Source organism: Pan paniscus, chromosome 19 (assembly GCF_029289425.2).
Source record: "Pan paniscus chromosome 19, NHGRI_mPanPan1-v2.0_pri, whole genome shotgun sequence".
Taxonomy (NCBI): Eukaryota; Metazoa; Chordata; class Mammalia; order Primates; family Hominidae; genus Pan; species Pan paniscus.
Window position 1 is genome coordinate 45,787,935 of NC_073268.2, and position 18,654 is coordinate 45,806,588.

The following is an 18,654-nucleotide window of genomic DNA, read 5'->3' on the forward strand; positions in this document are numbered from 1 at the left end:
GGAATAGAATGGAATCGAACGGAATGGAGCGGAATGGAAGGGAATGGAGTGGAATGGAAAGGAATTGAATGGAATGGAATCAACACTAATGGAATGGAATGGAATTGAAAGGAATGGAATAGAATGAATTGGAATGCAATGTAATGGACTCGAATGGAATCAATCCGAATGGAATGGAATGGAATGGAATGGAATGGAATCAAATGGAATCAACCGGAATGGAATGTAACGGAATATCATAGAATGGAATGGAATGGAATGTAAGGGAATGGAATCAAACCGAGTGGATTTGAATGGAATGGAATGGAATGGAATCATCCCGAATGGAATGGAATGGAATGGAATGGAATGGAATGGAATCATCCCGAATGGAATGGAATGGAATGGAATGGAATGGAATGGAATGGAATGGAATGGAATGGAATTAACCCAAATGGAATGGAATGGAATGGAATGGAATGGAATGGAATGGAATCCAGCCGAATTCAATGGATTGGAATGGAATGGAACGGAATGGAATGGAATAAACACGAATATAATGGAATAGAATGGAATGGAATGTAATGTAATGGAATGGAATGGAAAGGAAAGGAATGGAAGGGAATGGAATGGAATGGAATCATCCGGAATGGAATGGAATGGAATGGAATGGAATGGAATGGAATGGAATGGAATCAACCGAAATGGAATGGAATGGAATGAAATAGAATGGAATGGAATGGAATCCAACCGAATTGAATGGATTGGAATGGAATGGAACGAAATGGAATGTAATGAACCCGAATGAAATGGAACGGAATGGAATGGAATGGAATGAAATGGAATGGAATCAATCCGAAAGGAATGAAATAGAATGGAATGGAATGGAATGGAATAGAATGGAATGGAAAGGAATGGAATAGAATGGAATGGAATGGAATATAATTGAATAGAATGGAATTGAATGGAATGGAATGGAATGGCATAAAATGAAATGGAATTGAATGGAATGAAATGGAATGAAATGGAATGCAATGGAATGAAATGGAATGGAATGGAATGAAATGGAATGGAATGGAATCAAGCGGAATGGAATGGAATGGAAAGGAATGGAATGGAATGGAACCGAATGGAATTGAATGTTATGGAAAGGAATCAACCAGAATTGAATGGAATGGAATGGAATGGAAAGGAATGGAATGGAATGGAATGGATTGGAATGGAATGGAATCAAACCGAATGCAATGGACTGGAATGTAATGGAATGGAATGGAATGGAAAGGAATCAACTCAAATGGAATTTAATGGGAAGGAATGGAAGGGATTGGAATGGAATCAACCCGAAACTAATGGAATGTATTGTAATGGAATGGAATGGAATAGAATGGAATGGAATGGAATGGAATGGAATGGAATGGAATGGAACAGAATGGAAAGGAATGGAATGGAATCGAATTTAATCAACTCTTATGGATGGGAATGGAATGGAATGGAAAGGAACCAACCGAAATGGAATGGAATGGAATCCAGCCGAATTGAATGGATTGGAGTGGAATGGAATGGAATGGAATGGAATGAACCCGAATGAAATGGAATGGAATGGAATGGAATGGAATCAACCCGAATGGAATGGAATAGAAAGGAATGGAACGCAATGGAATGGAACAGAATGGAATGGAATGGAATGGAATGGAATGGAAAGGAATGGAATGGAATGGAATGGAATGAAATGGCATGGAATGGAATTCATTGGAATCAACACGAATGGAATCTAATGGAATGGAATCAACCCGACTGGAAAGGAATGAAATGTAGTGGAATGGAATGGAATCAACCAAAATGGAATGGAATGGAATGGAATTAAATGGAGTGGATAGAATGGAATCAACCCGAATGCAATGGAATGTAATGTAATGGAATTTAATGGAATGGAATGGAATAAACCAGAATGGAATGGAATGGAATGGAATGGAATGGAATGGAATGGAATGGAACCAACCGGAATGGAATGGAAGGGAATGAAATGAAACCAACCGGAATGTAATGGAAAGGGACGGAATCGAATGGACTCAACGCTAACGGAATGGAATGAAATGGAATGAAATGGAATCAACCCGAAAGGAATGGAACGGAAAGGAATGGAATGGAATGGAATGGAGTGGAATCGAACGGAAGCAAGCAGAAAGGAATGGAATGGAAAATCATGGAATGGAATGGAATGGAACGGAATGCAATGGAATGGAATTTAATCAACCCGAGGGGAATGGAATGGAATGCCATGGAATGGAATGGAATGGAATCATCCCGAATGGAACGGAATGGAATGCAATGGAATGGAATGGAATCAACAAGAATGGAATGGAATGGAATCGAATGCAATCAACACGAATGGAATGGAACGGAATGGAATGGAATGGAATGGAGTGGAATGGAATCAACCCGAATGGAATGAACTGGAATGTAATGGAATGGAATGGAATCAACCCAAATGTAATGGAAACGAATTAAATGGAATGGAATGGAATGGAATGGAATCAACCCGAGCGGAATGGAATGGAATGGAATGGAATCGACTGGAATGAACCAGAATGGAATGGAATGGAATAGAATGGAATGGAATGGAATGGAATGCAATGGAATGGAATTGAACGGAACGGAATGGAATCAACCGGAATGGAATGGAATGGAATGGGATGAAATCGAATGGACTCCACGCGAATGGAATGCAATGGAATGGAATGGAATGGAATGGAATCAACAAGAATGGAATGGAATGGAATGCAAGGGAATGGAATGGAATGGAAACAACCCTATTGCAATGGAATTGAATGGAATGGAATGGAATGGAATGGAATGGAATGGAATCATCCCAAACGGAATGGAACGCAACGGAATGGAATGGAATGGAATGGAATCAACCCGAACGGAATGAAATCTAATGGAATGAATTGGAATGCAATAAAATTGAATCAACCCGAAAAGAATGGAATGGAATAGAATGGAATGGAACCGAATGAAATTGAATGGAATCGAATGGAATCAACCGGAATGGAATAGAATGGAATATCATAGAATGGAATGGAATGGAATGGATTGGATTGGAATCAACCCGAGTGGAATTGAATGGAATGGAATGGAATGGAATGGAATCATCCCGAATGGAATGGAATGGAAAGGAATGCAATGGAATTGAATCAACAGAAATGCAATGGAAAGGAATGGAATGGACAGGAATCAACCCAAATGGAAGGGAAGGAAATGGAATGGAATGGAAAGGAATGGAATCAAGCCTGATGGAATGGAATGGAATGGAATGGAATGGATTGGAATGGATTCAACCCGAAGGGAATGGAATGGAATGGAATAGAATGGAATCGAACGGAATGGAGTGGAATGGAAGGGAATGGAGTGGAATGGAATGGAATTGAATGGAATGGAATCAACACTAATGGAATGGAAGGGAATTGAAAGGAATGGAATAGAATGAATTGGAATGGAATGGAATGGACTCGAATGGAATCAATCCGAATGGAATGGAATGGAATGGAATGGAACATAATGGAATGGAATGGAATGGAATCGAATTTAATCAACTCTTATGGAATGGAATGGAATGGAATGGAATCGAATGGAATCAAGCGGAATGGAATGTAACGGAATATCATAGAATGGAATGAAATGGAATGGAACGGAATGGAATCAACCCGAGAGGAATTGAATGAAATGGAATGGAATGGAATGGAATCATCCCGAATGGAATGGAATGGAATGGAATGGAATGGAATGGAATGGAATCATCCCGAATGGAATGGAATGGAATGGAATGGAATGGAATTAACCCAAATGGAATGGAATGGAATGGAATGGAATGGAATGGAATGGAATGGAATGGAATCCAGCCGAATTCAATGGATTGGAATGGAATGGAACGGAATGGAATGGAATAAACACGAATGGAATGGAATAGAATGGAATGGAATGGAATGGAATGGAATGGAATGGAATGGAAAGGAAAGAAATGGAATGGAATGGAATGGAATGGAATCATCCGGAATGGAATGGAATGGAATGGAATGGAATCAACAGAAATGGAATGGAATGGAATGGAATGGAATGGAATCAACCGAAATGGAATGGAATGGAATGGAATAGAATGGAATGGAATGGAGTCCAACCGAATTGAATGGATTGGAATGGAATGGAACGAAATGGAATGGAATGAACCCTAATGAAATGGAACGGAATGGAATGGAATGGAATGAAATGGAATGGAATCAATCCGAATGGAATGAAATAGAATGGAATGGAATGGAATGGAATAGAATGGAATGGAATGGAAAGGAATGGAATAGAATGGAATGGAATGGAATAGAATTGAATAGAATGGAATTGAATGGAATGGAATGGAATGGAATGGAATGGAATGCAATGGAATGGAATGGAATGGAATGGAATGGAATGGAATGGAATGGAGTCACCACTAATGGAATGAAATGGAATTGAAAGGAATGGCATAGAATGAATTGGAATGGAATGGAATGGACTCGAATGGAATCAACCCGAATGGAATGGAATGGAATGGAATGGAATGGAATGGAATGGAACAGAATGGAAAGGAATGGAATGGAATGGAATTTAATCAACTCTTATGGATTGGAATGGAATGGAATGGAATGGAATGAAATGGAATGGAATGGAATGGAAAGGAACCAACCGAAATGGAATGGAATGGAATGAAATAGAATGGAATGAAATGGAATCCAGCCGAATTGAATGGATTGGAGTGGAATGGGACGGAATGGAATGGAATGAAACCGAATGAAATGGAATGGAATGGAATGGAATCAACCCGAATGGAATGGAATAGAATGGAATGAAACGGAATGCAATGGAACAGAATGGAATGGAATGGAATGGAATTGAATGGAAAGGAATGGAATGGAATGGAATGGAATGGAATGGAAAGGAATGGAATGGAATGGAATGGAATGGAATGGAATGAAATGGCATGGAATGGAATTGATTGGAATCAACACGAATGGCATGTAATGGAATGGAATCAACCCGACTGGAATGGAATGAAATGGAGTGGAATGGAATGGAATCAACCCAAATGGAATGGAATGGAATGGAGTGGAATGGAATGGAATGGAGTGGAATGGAATGGAATGGAATGAAATAAACACGGTTGTAATGGAATGGAATGGAATGGAATGGAATGGAATGGAGTGGAATCTAACCAAATGCAATGGAATGGAATGGAATAAAATGAAATGGAATGGAATGGAATGAAATGGAATGGAATGGAATAAAATGAAATGGAATGGAATGGAATGAAATGGAATGGAATGGAATGAAATGGAATGGAATAAAATGAAATGGAATGGAATGGAATGAAATGGAATGGAATGGAATGAAATGGAATGGAATGGAATGAAATGGAATGGAATGGAATCAACCGGAATGGAATGGAATGGAAAGGAATGGAATGCAATGGAATCGTATGGAATGGAATGTTATGGAATGGAATCAACCAGAATGCAATGGAATGGAAAGGAATGGAATGGAACGGAATGGAACGGAATCAAACCGAATGCAATGGACTGGAATGTAATGAAATAGAATGGAATGGAATGGAATGGAAAGGAATCAACCCAAATGGAATGGAATGGAATGGAATGGAATTAAATGGAGTGGAAAGAATGGAATCAACCCGAATGCAATGGAATGTAATGTAATGGAATTTAATGGAATGGAATGGAATAAACCAGAATGGAATGGAATGGAATGGAATGGAATGGAATGGAATGGAACCAACCGGAATGGAATGGAAGGGAATGAAATGAAACCAACCGGAATGTAATGGAAAGGGACGGAATCGAATGGACTCAACGCTAACGGAATGGAATGAAATGGAATGAAATGGAATCAACCCGAAAGGAATGGAACGGAAAGGAATGGAATGGAATGGAATGGAGTGGAATCGAACGGAAGCAAGCAGAAAGGAATGGAATGGAAAATCATGGAATGGAATGGAATGGAACGGAATGCAATGGAATGGAATTTAATCAACCCGAGGGGAATGGAATGGAATGCCATGGAATGGAATGGAATGGAATCATCCCGAATGGAACGGAATGGAATGCAATGGAATGGAATGGAATCAACAAGAATGGAATGGAATGGAATCGAATGCAATCAACACGAATGGAATGGAACGGAATGGAATGGAATGGAATGGAGTGGAATGGAATCAACCCGAATGGAATGAACTGGAATGTAATGGAATGGAATGGAATCAACCCAAATGTAATGGAAACGAATTAAATGGAATGGAATGGAATGGAATGGAAACAACCCGAGCGGAATGGAATGGAATGGAATGGAATCGACTGGAATGAACCAGAATGGAATGGAATGGAATAGAATGGAATGGAATGGAATGGAATGCAATGGAATGGAATTGAACGGAACGGAATGGAATCAACCGGAATGGAATGGAATGGAATGGGATGAAATCGAATGGACTCCACGCGAATGGAATGCAATGGAATGGAATGGAATGGAATGGAATCAACAAGAATGGAATGGAATGGAATGCAAGGGAATGGAATGGAATGGAAACAACCCTATTGCAATGGAATTGAATGGAATGGAATGGAATGGAATGGAATGGAATGGAATCATCCCAAACGGAATGGAACGCAACGGAATGGAATGGAATGGAATGGAATCAACCCGAACGGAATGAAATCTAATGGAATGAATTGGAATGCAATAAAATTGAATCAACCCGAAAAGAATGGAATGGAATAGAATGGAATGGAACCGAATGAAATTGAATGGAATCGAATGGAATCAACCGGAATGGAATAGAATGGAATATCATAGAATGGAATGGAATGGAATGGATTGGATTGGAATCAACCCGAGTGGAATTGAATGGAATGGAATGGAATGGAATGGAATCATCCCGAATGGAATGGAATGGAAAGGAATGCAATGGAATTGAATCAACAGAAATGCAATGGAAAGGAATGGAATGGACAGGAATCAACCCAAATGGAAGGGAAGGAAATGGAATGGAATGGAAAGGAATGGAATCAAGCCTGATGGAATGGAATGGAATGGAATGGAATGGATTGGAATGGATTCAACCCGAAGGGAATGGAATGGAATGGAATAGAATGGAATCGAACGGAATGGAGTGGAATGGAAGGGAATGGAGTGGAATGGAATGGAATTGAATGGAATGGAATCAACACTAATGGAATGGAAGGGAATTGAAAGGAATGGAATAGAATGAATTGGAATGGAATGGAATGGACTCGAATGGAATCAATCCGAATGGAATGGAATGGAATGGAATGGAACATAATGGAATGGAATGGAATGGAATCGAATTTAATCAACTCTTATGGAATGGAATGGAATGGAATGGAATCGAATGGAATCAAGCGGAATGGAATGTAACGGAATATCATAGAATGGAATGAAATGGAATGGAACGGAATGGAATCAACCCGAGAGGAATTGAATGAAATGGAATGGAATGGAATGGAATCATCCCGAATGGAATGGAATGGAATGGAATGGAATGGAATGGAATGGAATCATCCCGAATGGAATGGAATGGAATGGAATGGAATGGAATTAACCCAAATGGAATGGAATGGAATGGAATGGAATGGAATGGAATGGAATCCAGCCGAATTCAATGGATTGGAATGGAATGGAACGGAATGGAATGGAATAAACACGAATGGAATGGAATAGAATGGAATGGAATGTAATGGAATGGAATGGAATGGAATGGAAAGGAAAGAAATGGAATGGAATGGAATGGAATGGAATCATCCGGAATGGAATGGAATGGAATGGAATGGAATCAACAGAAATGGAATGGAATGGAATGGAATGGAATGGAATCAACCGAAATGGAATGGAATGGAATGGAATAGAATGGAATGGAATGGAGTCCAACCGAATTGAATGGATTGGAATGGAATGGAACGAAATGGAATGGAATGAACCCTAATGAAATGGAACGGAATGGAATGGAATGGAATGAAATGGAATGGAATCAATCCGAATGGAATGAAATAGAATGGAATGGAATGGAATGGAATAGAATGGAATGGAAAGGAATGGAATAGAATGGAATGGAATGGAATAGAATTGAATAGAATGGAATTGAATGGAATGGAATGGAATGGAATGGAATGGAATGCAATGGAATGGAATGGAATGGAATGGAATGGAATGGAATGGAATGGAATGGAGTCACCACTAATGGAATGAAATGGAATTGAAAGGAATGGAATAGAATGAATTGGAATGGAATGGAATGGACTCGAATGGAATCAACCCGAATGGAATGGAATGGAATGGAATGGAATGGAATGGAATGGAATGGAATGGAACAGAATGGAAAGGAATGGAATGGAATGGAATTTAATCAACTCTTATGGATTGGAATGGAATGGAATGGAATGGAATGAAATGGAATGGAATGGAATGGAAAGGAACCAACCGAAATGGAATGGAATGGAATGAAATAGAATGGAATGGAATGGAATCCAGCCGAATTTAATGGATTGGAGTGGAATGGGACGGAATGGAATGGAATGAAACCGAATGAAATGGAATGGAATGGAATGGAATCAACCCGAATGGAATGGAATAGAATGGAATGAAACGGAATGCAATGGAACAGAATGGAATGGAATGGAATGGAATTGAATGGAAAGGAATGGAATGGAATGGAATGGAATGGAATGGAAAGGAATGGAATGGAATGGAATGGAATGGAATGGAATGAAATGGCATGGAATGGAATTGATTGGAATCAACACGAATGGCATGTAATGGAATGGAATCAACCCGACTGGAATGGAATGAAATGGAGTGGAATGGAATGGAATCAACCCAAATGGAATGGAATGGAATGGAGTGGAATGGAATGGAATGGAGTGGAATGGAATGGAATGGAATGAAATAAACACGGTTGTAATGGAATGGAATGGAATGGAATGGAATGGAATGGAGTGGAATCTAACCAAATGCAATGGAATGGAATGGAATAAAATGAAATGGAATGGAATGGAATGAAATGGAATGGAATGGAATAAAATGAAATGGAATGGAATGGAATGAAATGGAATGGAATGGAATGAAATGGAATGGAATAAAATGAAATGGAATGGAATGGAATGAAATGGAATGGAATGGAATGAAATGGAATGGAATGGAATGAAATGGAATGGAATGGAATCAACCGGAATGGAATGGAATGGAAAGGAATGGAATGCAATGGAATCGTATGGAATGGAATGTTATGGAATGGAATCAACCAGAATGCAATGGAATGGAAAGGAATGGAATGGAACGGAATGGAACGGAATCAAACCGAATGCAATGGACTGGAATGCAATGAAATAGAATGGAATGGAATGGAATGGAAAGGAATCAACCCAAATGGAATGGAATGGAATGGAATGGAATTAAATGGAGTGGAAAGAATGGAATCAACCCGAATGCAATGGAATGTAATGTAATGGAATTTAATGGAATGGAATGGAATAAACCAGAATGGAATGGAATGGAATGGAATGGAATGGAATGGAATGGAACCAACCGGAATGGAATGGAAGGGAATGAAATGAAACCAACCGGAATGTAATGGAAAGGGACGGAATCGAATGGACTCAACGCTAACGGAATGGAATGAAATGGAATGAAATGGAATCAACCCGAAAGGAATGGAACGGAAAGGAATGGAATGGAATGGAATGGAGTGGAATCGAACGGAAGCAAGCAGAAAGGAATGGAATGGAAAATCATGGAATGGAATGGAATGGAACGGAATGCAATGGAATGGAATTTAATCAACCCGAGGGGAATGGAATGGAATGCCATGGAATGGAATGGAATGGAATCATCCCGAATGGAACGGAATGGAATGCAATGGAATGGAATGGAATCAACAAGAATGGAATGGAATGGAATCGAATGCAATCAACACGAATGGAATGGAACGGAATGGAATGGAATGGAATGGAGTGGAATGGAATCAACCCGAATGGAATGAACTGGAATGTAATGGAATGGAATGGAATCAACCCAAATGTAATGGAAACGAATTAAATGGAATGGAATGGAATGGAATGGAATCAACCCGAGCGGAATGGAATGGAATGGAATGGAATCGACTGGAATGAACCAGAATGGAATGGAATGGAATAGAATGGAATGGAATGGAATGGAATGCAATGGAATGGAATTGAACGGAACGGAATGGAATCAACCGGAATGGAATGGAATGGAATGGGATGAAATCGAATGGACTCCACGCGAATGGAATGCAATGGAATGGAATGGAATGGAATGGAATCAACAAGAATGGAATGGAATGGAATGCAAGGGAATGGAATGGAATGGAAACAACCCTATTGCAATGGAATTGAATGGAATGGAATGGAATGGAACGGAATGGAATGGAATCATCCCAAACGGAATGGAACGCAACGGAATGGAATGGAATGGAATGGAATCAACCCGAACGGAATGAAATCTAATGGAATGAATTGGAATGCAATAAAATTGAATCAACCCGAAAAGAATGGAATGGAATAGAATGGAATGGAACCGAATGAAATTGAATGGAATCGAATGGAATCAACCGGAATGGAATAGAATGGAATATCATAGAATGGAATGGAATGGAATGGATTGGATTGGAATCAACCCGAGTGGAATTGAATGGAATGGAATGGAATGGAATGGAATCATCCCGAATGGAATGGAATGGAAAGGAATGCAATGGAATTGAATCAACAGAAATGCAATGGAAAGGAATGGAATGGACAGGAATCAACCCAAATGGAAGGGAAGGAAATGGAATGGAATGGAAAGGAATGGAATCAAGCCTGATGGAATGGAATGGAATGGAATGGAATGGATTGGAATGGATTCAACCCGAAGGGAATGGAATGGAATGGAATAGAATGGAATCGAACGGAATGGAGTGGAATGGAAGGGAATGGAGTGGAATGGAATGGAATTGAATGGAATGGAATCAACACTAATGGAATGGAAGGGAATTGAAAGGAATGGAATAGAATGAATTGGAATGGAATGGAATGGACTCGAATGGAATCAATCCGAATGGAATGGAATGGAATGGAATGGAACATAATGGAATGGAATGGAATGGAATCGAATTTAATCAACTCTTATGGAATGGAATGGAATGGAATGGAATCGAATGGAATCAAGCGGAATGGAATGTAACGGAATATCATAGAATGGAATGAAATGGAATGGAACGGAATGGAATCAACCCGAGAGGAATTGAATGAAATGGAATGGAATGGAATGGAATCATCCCGAATGGAATGGAATGGAATGGAATGGAATGGAATGGAATGGAATCATCCCGAATGGAATGGAATGGAATGGAATGGAATGGAATTAACCCAAATGGAATGGAATGGAATGGAATGGAATGGAATGGAATGGAATGGAATCCAGCCGAATTCAATGGATTGGAATGGAATGGAACGGAATGGAATGGAATAAACACGAATGGAATGGAATAGAATGGAATGGAATGGAATGGAATGGAATGGAATGGAATGGAAAGGAAAGAAATGGAATGGAATGGAATGGAATGGAATCATCCGGAATGGAATGGAATGGAATGGAATGGAATCAACAGAAATGGAATGGAATGGAATGGAATGGAATGGAATCAACCGAAATGGAATGGAATGGAATGGAATAGAATGGAATGGAATGGAGTCCAACCGAATTGAATGGATTGGAATGGAATGGAACGAAATGGAATGGAATGAACCCTAATGAAATGGAACGGAATGGAATGGAATGGAATGAAATGGAATGGAATCAATCCGAATGGAATGAAATAGAATGGAATGGAATGGAATGGAATAGAATGGAATGGAATGGAAAGGAATGGAATAGAATGGAATGGAATGGAATAGAATTGAATAGAATGGAATTGAATGGAATGGAATGGAATGGAATGGAATGGAATGCAATGGAATGGAATGGAATGGAATGGAATGGAATGGAATGGAATGGAGTCACCACTAATGGAATGAAATGGAATTGAAAGGAATGGAATAGAATGAATTGGAATGGAATGGAATGGACTCGAATGGAATCAACCCGAATGGAATGGAATGGAATGGAATGGAATGGAATGGAATGGAACAGAATGGAAAGGAATGGAATGGAATGGAATTTAATCAACTCTTATGGATTGGAATGGAATGGAATGGAATGGAATGAAATGGAATGGAATGGAATGGAAAGGAACCAACCGAAATGGAATGGAATGGAATGAAATAGAATGGAATGAAATGGAATCCAGCCGAATTGAATGGATTGGAGTGGAATGGGACGGAATGGAATGGAATGAAACCGAATGAAATGGAATGGAATGGAATGGAATCAACCCGAATGGAATGGAATAGAATGGAATGAAACGGAATGCAATGGAACAGAATGGAATGGAATGGAATGGAATTGAATGGAAAGGAATGGAATGGAATGGAATGGAATGGAATGGAAAGGAATGGAATGGAATGGAATGGAATGGAATGGAATGGAATGAAATGGCATGGAATGGAATTGATTGGAATCAACACGAATGGCATGTAATGGAATGGAATCAACCCGACTGGAATGGAATGAAATGGAGTGGAATGGAATGGAATCAACCCAAATGGAATGGAATGGAATGGAGTGGAATGGAATGGAATGGAGTGGAATGGAATGGAATGGAATGAAATAAACACGGTTGTAATGGAATGGAATGGAATGGAATGGAATGGAATGGAGTGGAATCTAACCAAATGCAATGGAATGGAATGGAATAAAATGAAATGGAATGGAATGGAATGAAATGGAATGGAATGGAATAAAATGAAATGGAATGGAATGGAATGAAATGGAATGGAATGGAATGAAATGGAATGGAATAAAATGAAATGGAATGGAATGGAATGAAATGGAATGGAATGGAATGAAATGGAATGGAATGGAATGAAATGGAATGGAATGGAATCAACCGGAATGGAATGGAATGGAAAGGAATGGAATGCAATGGAATCGTATGGAATGGAATGTTATGGAATGGAATCAACCAGAATGCAATGGAATGGAAAGGAATGGAATGGAACGGAATGGAACGGAATCAAACCGAATGCAATGGACTGGAATGTAATGAAATAGAATGGAATGGAATGGAATGGAAAGGAATCAACCCAAATGGAATGGAATGGAATGGAATGGAATTAAATGGAGTGGAAAGAATGGAATCAACCCGAATGCAATGGAATGTAATGTAATGGAATTTAATGGAATGGAATGGAATAAACCAGAATGGAATGGAATGGAATGGAATGGAATGGAATGGAATGGAACCAACCGGAATGGAATGGAAGGGAATGAAATGAAACCAACCGGAATGTAATGGAAAGGGACGGAATCGAATGGACTCAACGCTAACGGAATGGAATGAAATGGAATGAAATGGAATCAACCCGAAAGGAATGGAACGGAAAGGAATGGAATGGAATGGAATGGAGTGGAATCGAACGGAAGCAAGCAGAAAGGAATGGAATGGAAAATCATGGAATGGAATGGAATGGAACGGAATGCAATGGAATGGAATTTAATCAACCCGAGGGGAATGGAATGGAATGCCATGGAATGGAATGGAATGGAATCATCCCGAATGGAACGGAATGGAATGCAATGGAATGGAATGGAATCAACAAGAATGGAATGGAATGGAATCGAATGCAATCAACACGAATGGAATGGAACGGAATGGAATGGAATGGAATGGAGTGGAATGGAATCAACCCGAATGGAATGAACTGGAATGTAATGGAATGGAATGGAATCAACCCAAATGTAATGGAAACGAATTAAATGGAATGGAATGGAATGGAATGGAAACAACCCGAGCGGAATGGAATGGAATGGAATGGAATCGACTGGAATGAACCAGAATGGAATGGAATGGAATAGAATGGAATGGAATGGAATGGAATGCAATGGAATGGAATTGAACGGAACGGAATGGAATCAACCGGAATGGAATGGAATGGAATGGGATGAAATCGAATGGACTCCACGCGAATGGAATGCAATGGAATGGAATGGAATGGAATGGAATCAACAAGAATGGAATGGAATGGAATGCAAGGGAATGGAATGGAATGGAAACAACCCTATTGCAATGGAATTGAATGGAATGGAATGGAATGGAATGGAATGGAATGGAATCATCCCAAACGGAATGGAACGCAACGGAATGGAATGGAATGGAATGGAATCAACCCGAACGGAATGAAATCTAATGGAATGAATTGGAATGCAATAAAATTGAATCAACCCGAAAAGAATGGAATGGAATAGAATGGAATGGAACCGAATGAAATTGAATGGAATCGAATGGAATCAACCGGAATGGAATAGAATGGAATATCATAGAATGGAATGGAATGGAATGGATTGGATTGGAATCAACCCGAGTGGAATTGAATGGAATGGAATGGAATGGAATGGAATCATCCCGAATGGAATGGAATGGAAAGGAATGCAATGGAATTGAATCAACAGAAATGCAATGGAAAGGAATGGAATGGACAGGAATCAACCCAAATGGAAGGGAAGGAAATGGAATGGAATGGAAAGGAATGGAATCAAGCCTGATGGAATGGAATGGAATGGAATGGAATGGATTGGAATGGATTCAACCCGAAGGGAATGGAATGGAATGGAATAGAATGGAATCGAACGGAATGGAGTGGAATGGAAGGGAATGGAGTGGAATGGAATGGAATTGAATGGAATGGAATCAACACTAATGGAATGGAAGGGAATTGAAAGGAATGGAATAGAATGAATTGGAATGGAATGGAATGGACTCGAATGGAATCAATCCGAATGGAATGGAATGGAATGGAATGGAACATAATGGAATGGAATGGAATGGAATCGAATTTAATCAACTCTTATGGAATGGAATGGAATGGAATGGAATCGAATGGAATCAAGCGGAATGGAATGTAACGGAATATCATAGAATGGAATGAAATGGAATGGAACGGAATGGAATCAACCCGAGAGGAATTGAATGAAATGGAATGGAATGGAATGGAATCATCCCGAATGGAATGGAATGGAATGGAATGGAATGGAATGGAATGGAATCATCCCGAATGGAATGGAATGGAATGGAATGGAATGGAATTAACCCAAATGGAATGGAATGGAATGGAATGGAATGGAATGGAATGGAATCCAGCCGAATTCAATGGATTGGAATGGAATGGAACGGAATGGAATGGAATAAACACGAATGGAATGGAATAGAATGGAATGGAATGTAATGGAATGGAATGGAATGGAATGGAAAGGAAAGAAATGGAATGGAATGGAATGGAATGGAATCATCCGGAATGGAATGGAATGGAATGGAATGGAATCAACAGAAATGGAATGGAATGGAATGGAATGGAATGGAATCAACCGAAATGGAATGGAATGGAATGGAATAGAATGGAATGGAATGGAGTCCAACCGAATTGAATGGATTGGAATGGAATGGAACGAAATGGAATGGAATGAACCCTAATGAAATGGAACGGAATGGAATGGAATGGAATGAAATGGAATGGAATCAATCCGAATGGAATGAAATAGAATGGAATGGAATGGAATGGAATAGAATGGAATGGAATGGAAAGGAATGGAATAGAATGGAATGGAATGGAATAGAATTGAATAGAATGGAATTGAATGGAATGGAATGGAATGGAATGGAATGGAATGCAATGGAATGGAATGGAATGGAATGGAATGGAATGGAATGGAATGGAATGGAGTCACCACTAATGGAATGAAATGGAATTGAAAGGAATGGAATAGAATGAATTGGAATGGAATGGAATGGACTCGAATGGAATCAACCCGAATGGAATGGAATGGAATGGAATGGAATGGAATGGAATGGAATGGAATGGAACAGAATGGAAAGGAATGGAATGGAATGGAATTTAATCAACTCTTATGGATTGGAATGGAATGGAATGGAATGGAATGAAATGGAATGGAATGGAATGGAAAGGAACCAACCGAAATGGAATGGAATGGAATGAAATAGAATGGAATGGAATGGAATCCAGCCGAATTGAATGGATTGGAGTGGAATGGGACGGAATGGAATGGAATGAAACCGAATGAAATGGAATGGAATGGAATGGAATCAACCCGAATGGAATGGAATAGAATGGAATGAAACGGAATGCAATGGAACAGAATGGAATGGAATGGAATGGAATTGAATGGAAAGGAATGGAATGGAATGGAATGGAATGGAATGGAAAGGAATGGAATGGAATGGAATGGAATGGAATGGAATGGAATGAAATGGCATGGAATGGAATTGATTGGAATCAACACGAATGGCATGTAATGGAATGGAATCAACCCGACTGGAATGGAATGAAATGGAGTGGAATGGAATGGAATCAACCCAAATGGAATGGAATGGAATGGAGTGGAATGGAATGGAATGGAGTGGAATGGAATGGAATGGAATGAAATAAACACGGTTGTAATGGAATGGAATGGAATGGAATGGAATGGAATGGAGTGGAATCTAACCAAATGCAATGGAATGGAATGGAATAAAATGAAATGGAATGGAATGGAATGAAATGGAATGGAATGGAATAAAATGAAATGGAATGGAATGGAATGAAATGGAATGGAATGGAATGAAATGGAATGGAATAAAATGAAATGGAATGGAATGGAATGAAATGGAATGGAATGGAATGAAATGGAATGGAATGGAATGAAATGGAATGGAATGGAATCAACCGGAATGGAATGGAATGGAAAGGAATGGAATGCAATGGAATCGTATGGAATGGAATGTTATGGAATGGAATCAACCAGAATGCAATGGAATGGAAAGGAATGGAATGGAACGGAATGGAACGGAATCAAACCGAATGCAATGGACTGGAATGCAATGAAATAGAATGGAATGGAATGGAATGGAAAGGAATCAACCCAAATGGAATGGAATGGAATGGAATGGAATTAAATGGAGTGGAAAGAATGGAATCAACCCGAATGCAATGGAATGTAATGTAATGGAATTTAATGGAATGGAATGGAATAAACCAGAATGGAATGGAATGGAATGGAATGGAATGGAATGGAATGGAACCAACCGGAATGGAATGGAAGGGAATGAAATGAAACCAACCGGAATGTAATGGAAAGGGACGGAATCGAATGGACTCAACGCTAACGGAATGGAATGAAATGGAATGAAATGGAATCAACCCGAAAGGAATGGAACGGAAAGGAATGGAATGGAATGGAATGGAGTGGAATCGAACGGAAGCAAGCAGAAAGGAATGGAATGGAAAATCATGGAATGGAATGGAATGGAACGGAATGCAATGGAATGGAATTTAATCAACCCGAGGGGAATGGAATGGAATGCCATGGAATGGAATGGAATGGAATCATCCCGAATGGAACGGAATGGAATGCAATGGAATGGAATGGAATCAACAAGAATGGAATGGAATGGAATCGAATGCAATCAACACGAATGGAATGGAACGGAATGGAATGGAATGGAATGGAGTGGAATGGAATCAACCCGAATGGAATGAACTGGAATGTAATGGAATGGAATGGAATCAACCCAAATGTAATGGAAACGAATTAAATGGAATGGAATGGAATGGAATGGAAACAACCCGAGCGGAATGGAATGGAATGGAATGGAATCGACTGGAATGAACCAGAATGGAATGGAATGGAATAGAATGGAATGGAATGGAATGGAATGCAATGGAATGGAATTGAACGGAACGGAATGGAATCAACCGGAATGGAATGGAATGGAATGGGATGAAATCGAATGGACTCCACGCGAATGGAATGCAATGGAATGGAATGGAATGGAATGGAATCAACAAGAATGGAATGGAATGGAATGCAAGGGAATGGAATGGAATGGAAACAACCCTATTGCAATGGAATTGAATGGAATGGAATGGAATGGAATGGAATGGAATGGAATCATCCCAAACGGAATGGAACGCAACGGAATGGAATGGAATGGAATGGAATCAACCCGAACGGAATGAAATCTAATGGAATGAATTGGAATGCAATAAAATTGAATCAACCCGAAAAGAATGGAATGGAATAGAATGGAATGGAACCGAATGAAATTGAATGGAATCGAATGGAATCAACCGGAATGGAATAGAATGGAATATCATAGAATGGAATGGAATGGAATGGATTGGATTGGAATCAACCCGAGTGGAATTGAATGGAATGGAATGGAATGGAATGGAATCATCCCGAATGGAATGGAATGGAAAGGAATGCAATGGAATTGAATCAACAGAAATGCAATGGAAAGGAATGGAATGGACAGGAATCAACCCAAATGGAAGGGAAGGAAATGGAATGGAATGGAAAGGAATGGAATCAAGCCTGATGGAATGGAATGGAATGGAATGGAATGGATTGGAATGGATTCAACCCGAAGGGAATGGAATGGAATGGAATAGAATGGAATCGAACGGAATGGAG